The sequence below is a fragment of the Chinchilla lanigera genome, unplaced genomic scaffold (assembly GCF_000276665.1).
Source record: "Chinchilla lanigera isolate Chin_1 unplaced genomic scaffold, ChiLan1.0 scaffold00013, whole genome shotgun sequence".
Lineage (NCBI taxonomy): Eukaryota > Metazoa > Chordata > Mammalia > Rodentia > Chinchillidae > Chinchilla > Chinchilla lanigera.
In genome coordinates, this window is record NW_004955414.1 from 29,685,828 (window position 1) to 29,696,058 (window position 10,231).

The following is a 10,231-nucleotide window of genomic DNA, read 5'->3' on the forward strand; positions in this document are numbered from 1 at the left end:
AAGTTGGAATTAATAAACATAATTGGGAAGAGTAATGATTTAGATTTGTATCTCCACTGTGTAATCTCCCTCCATAATTGGGTCTGACCAAGATAAGCCTGTACAAAAGCCATTGGCATATTAAATTGTTTGGATATTTTTTTCCCCAGAAATTAAGCAATTACAAAATGTCATCTAGACAGTTGAGTAATAATAAATATTACATGTCCATGGGAAAATTTCATCTTGGCTCTTACTAGAATTTTTTTAATTCTAAAAACTCATGAAATAAGTAACAATGGTGTTTAAGTTGGAGAAGGAGTGTGTTTCTGGCCTATTCTTCCTAAAGAAAATACCTTTATAGATAAATTTTGCAATTACTGTTTAGGAGTCACGGTGTCTCCTGAGCCAAATCCCTCAACCATGCTCTGAGGAGCTGAAAGCCATTAAAACCCCAAGGGCGCAAATGTCTCTTCTTAGTGAACAAGTGGGGCTCTTATGTAAGAGTCACTTTAAAGTGTCTCCCTTCACCTTCAACTCAGAGAGCCACTAGTACATGTGTAAAGGCTGTTGCTGAGAAGAACAATTTTGGAGTCAGACTTTTCTCATTCATCCAACAAATGTTTGTTGATCACTTTATTTTTTGTCTGTCTGGCATTGATACAAAGATGCTGAGAATCCCTAAATAAACAAAACAGACAGAAACTTTCTGCCAGAAAAGATGAAATTAGAGAGGAAATGGATTAGGGATTACAGGTAGTAGAAGACCTTAAGCTATCCATGATAATGAGAGAGATCTATAAAGGGTTTTGAACACAGAAAAGTCATGCCTGACTTTTTTTTCTTTTTGAGACAGGGTCTTGCTATGCAGTTCAGGCTGGCTTTGAACTTACTATGTTAGCACAGGCTGGCCTTGAACTCATGGCAATCCTCCTGCCTCAGCCTCCCTAGTGCTGGGATCACAGGCATGTGCCACCATGTCTGGCAGTATTTGACATCTTAAAAAGATTATCCTGATCTTCATATTGAGAACAGACTATAAGGAGCCAACTTTGCTAATAGGATCACAGCTTTTACAGTAATCCAGGTGAAAACTGACAATATCTTGGATCGGAGTTGTGACTGAGTTGGTTGCAGTGTCCGGATTCCCGTTACATTTTGAAAGGCAGATCCAACAGTACTTTGATAATGGATTAAATGTGGTGTGTTAGAGCTATGAGGCTGGAGTGAGAATAGATAAAGAGTTCCAAGAATTGATTGCAATGCTCAATTTTAAGGCAGAACTGTGTTTGTATTTGAACTGAGCTACTAATAAGGTCTGAGACCTTTGAAACTTATTTCACCTCTCTTAACCTTTGTTTTGTGTTTGATGGGAAATTTATAAAATGGAATGAGATTGCTAGTATCTTCTATAACTATTCCACATCATTTTTTTTTTCCTTTTTTTTTGGTACTAGGAATTGAACTCAGGATCTTGCACTTGCCAGGCAGGTGCTTGTGCCACTGAACTATATCCCCGGCCCCTTCTATGACTATTATATTAAGAGAAGTTTTCTTTTAAAGTGTGCAGTGTGCTGCCTGGCACATTGTTAAATACTCCATAAGTTTGCTATTACTATTGCTACTTTTAGAACTAGCATTTCTCTTCCGAAATATTGCTGGTTGCCTTCAAGATAATACGTACCCGTATAATCACAATAGTAGTAAGGCCTATTTATCTAGATAAAGAGTGGCAGGCACAAAGTGTACAGTGAGCTACCTCCCTCTTTCATCTCTTAGGTACATTATGTTTTTAGCCAAAACCACCTTTCTTTTTTTTAGTTTTTTTTTTTCCGGTACTGGGAATCGAACTCACGACCTTGCGCTTGCCAGGCAATCGTTGTGCCGCTGAGCTAAATCCCCACCCCACCTTTTTCTATATCTTGGCAGATTTTGAAGTAATGTTGTTTGACACCTTTTAATTATTTTTATTTAGCTACCAAGATCTATGTGACATAAGAATAGAGAATCTTCTTTAAAGCTTTGACATTCGGGGTGACTGCTGCAAAAATGAAAACATTTGTAGTAGAGTTTGAAATGAAGCCACTTTTCTTAATTAAGTTTTTTTTTGAAAATTTTATTTTAAAGAGAAACAATAAAAACAATGATACAGAATTTCAAAACATGATAATAGGAGATTAACAATGCTTAATGTATTGCATATTGTTCTCTTCAAAGTAATTGCTCGGATTATAAGATGTAGGCATGAAAAATTAAACATACAGTATAAGCACAAACCAATCTTTTTAATGAATGAATATTAATTAGTAGTGTAATTATCTTAGCTATCTTGTGTATATATGTCTATATATATTTTTTTCTTTTCTCTTCCTTTTCTCCTTTCCCCCATCCCAGTTGTTCTTCCTTTTGAGCAGTTTCTTCTGCTTTCACAGTATCTGTTGTACCTTTTGGATCTTATTTACTCTTTGAGTTTCTTACACTAGGGAGACAACATGATGTTTGCATATGCGAATCTGATTTATTTCACCTATAAGTATGATCACAAGTTGCATCCATTTACCTATAGAAGCCTTGAGTTTATCCTTCTTTATAGCGGAACTTAAATAAGTTTGAATAATAGTTTATCTGGAAATTCTTCCATCCTTGTAAAAAAGCACCCCATTTTCAAAATAAACCTTTTGCTCTCTTAGCACAATAAAATATATTCTGTTCTCATTTTTATATAAATCTATTCTGAGATCATTTGGGCTACTGCTTTCTGTACTGAAAACAACTATTTCTTCCTCTAATGGGCCACAGCCAGAATTTTTTTTAAATGTTAACGATAGCTTCAGAATTTCTTTTCCTTTGGCCTATTGTTTATGTGGCAAAGGTAACAAAATAATAGACATTTTGTGATGAAAAGGGTATTCTCATGAATAAGCCAAACCTTTTTTCTTTTTTTCTTCAAATGGGAGAAAAATTCAATCCCTACTCTATTAGTAAGCTAAATATGCCTAAGATATTATTCACAATCAAAGTAATGTGCCTTTTTTAAAAAAAGTTAATGTTTTCTAGAATTTTAGTTGGAAGTTAAAAATGCAATTCCCTTCTCTGTTGCTAGGTGGCAATTAATGCCTTGGAGAGAAACACCCTTCCCCCCTCCCTGTCTTCCACATCCAGAAAGATACATGCATTGCATTTTCTCTTCTTTAAAGTATGAATTCTCTTAAGGATAGTATCTTTTTTTTTTTTTTTTTCTGGTTTTGCTCAAGTGAATTTATATTCATCTTTTCCTTTAATTGTTAAGAAATATACATACAAACCAAACATGGACTGTTATAGCTAATGAAGAATAGATCGTATCTTTTAAAGTGGGTGGTTTCCAGGGGCTGGGGATTTAGCTCAGCGGCAAAGCGCCTGCCTGGCAAGCGCAAGGTCATGAGTTTGGTTCCCGGTACCGAAGAAAAACCTAAAAAAATAAAAAATAAATAAATTAAAGTGGGTGGTTTCCAAACACTGTATGTTCATGAGTAATACAGAGTGGGAAGTTGCTATAATGTCCCTGCAAGTTGTTTTCCATATTTACTAAAAGAATATTTCCTGTGAAAAGAATTACAGCTGGCCGATGCTAGTATTATACCTAATTAATTATAAATGTAAAACAAAAGTGAAGAAGAAAAAGAATTTTAAAGATCTAAAAATCATTTCAGCATGTAAAGTTGCATTTTTAAATGACCTATAGGAACAACAGTACAATAATTCTTCATACAAGTGACTGAGAGGTATGATATAAACAACCAAAACTTTTTTTTCCAGAAAAGTCTATGAAGATTCCCAGTAAAATTATTTGAAGACCATAATAATTTCTATGTAAGTCTAGAAAATCTGGTCTACATCTGCTTTTTAGTATGTTTAATTGTGTATTCATTGTTATCTGCGACCTTCTTTACCAAAAAGAATATATGTAGTAGATACTTGTTCTATATAAAGTGCAAAATATCAACTCCCTGTTCAAAGAAGAGTCTCAGTTTGGGTATTCAACCAAAGACTCTCCAGGCTGGACTCAGTGAAGCCTAACACCAAAAAGAAAAGCTGTTTCTGGCATTCTAGACCCTTGCTACATCCAGATGGTCGGTCTGTAGCCTCGCCAGGACCAAACCCTTCCTGCTGCTTGTTCAGCCAGCCTTGGATGACAGCCCCAGGCGACACCAACTTCCAGACCCCTTTAACGTTCCAAGTTGGAAAAAAGAGGTGGGACTTCCAATGTAAATTTGGTTGAAAGAGTAAGTCACGTTTTAATCTTGAAGTTGAGTTAATAAATATTTATCCACATCACCGCCCCCATCTCCATAGGCTTCATCTCACAGTAGCTCAGTCAGCCAGCTGGCATTTGAGAAGCACCTTTTGGAAGGGTGTGTGGGCAGCTTGCAGGTGAGGATAGGGTTGCCAAGGCAGACCATGCGGTTTGTCTTGTGCCTACACCCAATACCTGGCTTGGGCCTTTCCAGAATCTTTGTATACACAGAGCAGTTCTGCTGTTTTGGATGTGGGCGATTTCAAAAAGTGTTTTTTATTAAAATAACTTGTTGACAAGACTTTTTCAGCAAGCAAGAATGCATAATGGCAAATATAAAATGATCACATATAGATTGAAGGGGAACTTCTCCGAAGCCGTTGTGCTAGGAGAACAAATCTGTACTGTTTTAAAAGTACACTTGGCAATCTTCTTAGGGGCAGCCATTGTTTTCATTTTGGGTTTTCAAAGGTTTGTTTGTGTGTGGAAGTTTCACCAGAAGGTGCTACATAAAAGCCAGTGCTACACTTGAAGGCATAGTTTTCCTATGGCTTTGATTTTTTCCACCTAGAGAGATGTTACTAGCTGATTTGCAAAGGTGCTCTCAGTTGGCCAAAATAGACATTTTCAAAAGGAAAATCTATGACTCCATGTCACTTTCCCTGTTATGTTTCTGCACTCACTGTTATTTTTAATTAGTATTATTATTATGGCCCTTGCCAAGCCGTTCCACTTTCCACAGAGTTGGTTCCAGAACTGAGAGATCCAGGCCAACATGCAGTCCTGATTACAGAGCACTACGTGAACAATGGGGGAAAGACCTACCAAAGTGCTAGCTTTTTGAGAGTTCTCAAAGGGAGAGCGGAGAGGGAGAGCCAGAGAGGGAGGGAAGAAGGGGCAGGGAGGGAGAGAGGAAGAGAGACAGACAAACGAGAGGAAACTGCAGCTGCAAAGAACAGAGCATATAAACAGGACCCAACGAAGGAAAAATTAAAGGGTAAAATCTTTATAGCACTGAGATAAAAAGACAGAATAAAAATACATCTGATTCACAAAGTTCTGCCTGGAGAGATGGGTGGTTACTCTGAGCAGCTGAACCTCTCTTAACAACCAACACAAAAGGGGCACTCGGGCACAGGCCTCCCTTTGTGGCTTCAGAACTGAAACGCTTCCTTGACCCTCTCCACCCGCCCAGCTCTGATCAGATCTTCACTCCCCGCTTCGGCCTCCCTGCCTCCCTGAGTGTTCCTTTGCATTTGCCCACAAACGCACAGAGTTGCCTCCTGTGCCATGACCTTGTCTCCCTGCAAGTAAGATGATGAAAATTGGGGCCGTGCATCCAGCAGTGTTGTCTCGGGCCATGCTGGGTCACTTTCCTCCCAGTTGGACCAAGGCCTTTCCTCTGAAAAACACAACGAACTAGACAAGCATTTAGCAAAGATGATGTCGTCAGGGGAGATATGATATCATTTATGGTTCAATGCACATTTCCAGAAAATAAGCTGAGATCATCCAAACACAGAAAAAAGCAAAAAAGTTCATCATTTTTAGATGTAACTGCCTGTTTTCAGTTTTAAACATACTTTCTAACTAATAACTGATGCCTCGTGGGTTACAGTCCGGTTTTCATAGAGCAGTAAAATACTACTCCCACCAGAAAGGAAATGTGAGAAAAAAGTTTATGAAAGCAAAAAAGGAACTAAGGAACTACAGTATGGCGTTAGATGTCAATTTTTCCTCAGAAAATTTGAAGAAAACAGTTAAAGAGGAAAATTGTTTTTAGAATAAGTCATCTAAAGTTGATTTACTGTTCTTTCTTTTTCTAAAGCACCATTTTTGTGAAAATTATTATAATTATTTTTCTTTGGTAGTTGTGTAAAAACTGGGGAGTACCAGACTCAAGTTCTAGTGTTGCTGGCATAAGAAATGTTATCAGTTAATATATCTAGCAAGCTTCCTGCCTTAATTAAAATGTTGTGTTTTTCTCTACTTTGTCACCGCCATGAGAATATACATATAGAAAAAGGGCATCCTTGCATAAAACTCTTTGATCAGATTTCACAACTTTATTGCTATGCTAATGAGAAGTCTTTATTTAGTTTTGGTCTTTCCAAATAGGCCTACAAGTTTCTGATGCACTGCATACTAGCTTGGTCCTTTCTGTCCTCTGTCCTCTGTCCCTTGGCCTCCTACTGAAATCAGCTTGAGTGTGTTCATCTAAAAAGTGAAACTAGACCATGTTTCTGCACTGCATTTTTGTCTTGATGCAGGGGTACACAGAACTGTGGGGAGCACCATTCTGTCCCAAGGAGGAGGTAGAGATTGGCTGCCATCCAGTTCAGCCAGCCCCAGAGCAGTTCAGCTCCGTGTCCTTTCCCTGTCAGTGCCTTCCAGGGTGACCTTTAACTAACTAGCAGGGCTCCTGAGCTCTGACCCTGCTTCCCCACTGTGCAAGCTCCTCTTCTTCCCCGTGTTGTTGGTACTTCTTGGACTAGGGTGTGTGTAGGAGTGCTTGAGACAGAAGCGCTGGGGAGAAAAAAGTGAAGACCTGGCTTTGGAACCTCTTAGGATTTATCCTGCCCCTTGATGATGGAGTGGGGCTATTAATTTAAAAGGATGTCAACGTGTGGCATGGAAAATTTGCAAACACATGGAAAATTTAGCATGGTCTATGCATCAATGTAGCTAGTTCATCTGCAAATATCCTATGGGGTTTTTTTGTTTTGTTTTGTTTTTTGTGACACAGGGTCTTGCTGTGTAGTTCAGGCTGGTCTTAAACTCACTATGTAGCCCAGGCTGGCCTTGAACTTTTGGTAATCCTCCTGCCTGAGCCTCCCAAGAATTACATGTGTGTGCTACCACTCCTGGCCAAAAGGAGAGGAAGGGAGGGAGGCCAAAAGCCTGTAGCACCTGGTATTCCCAGGTGGTCTCCTATCCAAGTACTGACCAGGTCCAAATCTGCTTAGCTTCTGAGATCAGTTGAGCTTAGGCATATTCAGGGTGGTAACTCCATATTTAATTGAGCTTTGGCAAACATATACCTTTTTATAATTACCATCAGTATTTCTATTGTGTAGAAGTAGATTCCAGGAAGAATTACAGTACATACCATGATCAAATAACTTATAAAGCTTTGTACTAGAGCTTTTAAAATGCAAATTATCTTATAATCATTTAGTTGAGTTTGAAAGAGATTCACCCAATCTGTATGTAAAACCCTCCATGATTACCCTCTTAGAAAAGAAAATACTATAGAGTAGAAGTATCTTTACAATTAGAAAAGTAAAGATTTGATAGTGTTTTCCTGATTTTTGTTCCTCTTTGATGACTTCACTTGCACAGTTCACATCTTGCCTCCTGCTAATGTTGTAGAAACAATCTCCTCGCTCATTTGCAGGTATCTGTAATCATTCATTTAGCTGACTGTACCCTCCAAAAGTTGGCATTAGGCTCTTCCCACAAAACAAACAAATTTTCCAGTTTATTGGCAACTTGTTGAAGGCTATTGACTGCTTTTCAAGAGAAAATATTTCCTTCTCGTATTGTGTCACCTGTATCCCTAACACACTTCTCAAAGTTTAGCCGAACCCTCAGAGCTCTGGCTGAACCCTCTTGATTGCCACACAACGGCTTTCTTTGAGGAAAAAAAAAAAAAAAAAAGCAGCTGGTGTTACAGACTTGAGATTTTTTTTCTTTAAGAAAAGAGTCATTACTTTCTAGTCACAGTGTCTGCACGGTAAATGTCATCACTTATTTTAAGGGGCTTCCCAACTCAGTCCTATCCATATATTTTACAGGAGAGGAAATGAGGTCCAGAGAAATAGGGTTGTAGTTTAAGTTCTTGAGCAAGAGTTCTTCACTTTTTCCAGTGCTATGTACTGCCATGGGAGGCTGGTGAAGCCTACGGGTTCCCTCTCAGGACAACTTTAACAGCATAAAGCACAGGAAGCTGGACCCATTCCCTAAACTATATACAAAAACTACTGCAAAATGCATCATAGACCCACATGTAAAAGCTAAATTTTGCAATTCTTAGAAGAAAACATAGGAGTAAATCTTACGATTGTTAATTCGCCTTTTTAAGGACAACTGTATTAAAATATAAGCCATATACCATAAAATGCATCCATTTGAAGTACAGTATATACAATTCAGTCATTTTTAGAGTGTTTACAGATTTGTACACCCAGCCCTGGGGTCTAATCTTAGAAACTGATTTGTTGTTTTTCTTTTAAGAAGGATTTATTAGCTCATATTCAGGGAAGGTTAAACAATGACAGTGAGATCTGGATTTTTCTCAGTCTGTCTGCTTTTCTCTTCTCCCGTTTTGCTTTTTTAAATTTTACTTTGTCTGATTTTACTTTATGGTACAGGGCCTCATCCATGCTAGGCAAGTGCTCTGCCACTGACGCATATCCTCAGACCTTTTAAAATTTTATTTTGAGACAGGGTCTTGCTAATTTTTTCATGCTGGCTTCCACCATATGATCCCCTTGCCTCATCCCCTTAGGTAGTTGGGATTACAGGCATGTACCACTGCACCCAGCTTGTTTTGTTTTTTTTTAAATAGCTTTATTGAGATTAGGTCATATGCAGTACAAATTCACCCACTTATAGTGTATTATTCAATAGTTTTTAATATATTCACAGAGTTGTACAATCATCACCTAGACAATAACTTCTTAGATATAACATCAAAAGTTCAAGCAATAAGAAAGAAAAAATAAATTGTACTGTCTCCAAATTAAAAACTTTTTTTTTTTTGAGACAGGATCTTACTATGTGGTTCAAGTTGGTCTTGAACTCACTATGTAACCTAGGCTGGCCTCAAACTCAGGGTGATCCTCCTGTCTCAGCCTCCTGAATCCTGGGATTACAGGTAAACATCACCACATCTTAATACAAAAATTTTATGTTGCAAATAATAATACTAAAAAGGAAGAAAAGACAAGGTCAAACACCTTGGGCTGGGGATTTAGCTCAGTGGCACAGTGCCTGCCTGGCAAGCATGAGGTCATGAGTTCGATTCCCGGTACCAAAAAAAAAAAAAAAAAAAAAGAGAAGTGAACTTGCTGAAGTGACACACCTGACCCAGATAAGCCTACCTGTAACGGACTACGTGTAAGTACCCGAAGTCCACCGCCACCAGCTTCCTTCATCTAGGATGGCGCCCCCTGGTGGATGGCAGGGAATCAGGGACAGATCTGCTTGGGATCTAAGCTTTGAGGTCGAGAAAGTCTTTTTTTGCAAGAATGGTGAGATCAAAAATCATGTAAGGATATTGTGGGATGACGGGGAAAGGCCCTGACTGCACATGCTGGGGCAAGCACGGCAGGAGGGGCCATTATTAGTCTCCGACAGAGGCACATGGCTGCTTCACCGAGGAAACTACTCCAATGCGGATCTTCGGTGATAACGAACTTGAACTTATCTGGGTATAAGCAGGCACTTCAGCCTGTACAAGCCACTCTCGGGAGGGGCACAGAATAGCATCGTGTTACTCCTCACATGCAGCTGGAGCCCTGCCGTTTTTCGTTTTGTTTTTGTTCTTGAGACAGGCCTCGAATTTGCAGCAATCCTCCTGCCTCAGCTTCCCAAGTGCTAGGATTACAGGTGTGCGCCACCATGCCCTACTTGTCTATTTTTTTTTTTTTTTTTTTTTGGTTTTTCTCTGGTACCGGGACCTACTTGTCTATTTTAACAGAGATGAAAAGGAAGGCGTAAGAGGCAGAGACGCCTCTCTGCAGTCAAGCTCCTCCCACCATTAGCACCCCTAGTGAAGGCCTCAGGCTCAAGCCCCTCCTTCCCAGCACCTGCTTACCCCTTAAGACTGAGTTCCTCCATTCACCCATTAAATAAGCCCTCGCAGATCCAGTAACTACTCTTGTTTTGTAGTAGTGAACGCATAAATGGTATTTCAAGATAGCGACCCCCAGCCAGGCGTGGTGGTGCTTGCCTGTAATCCCAGCACTCGGG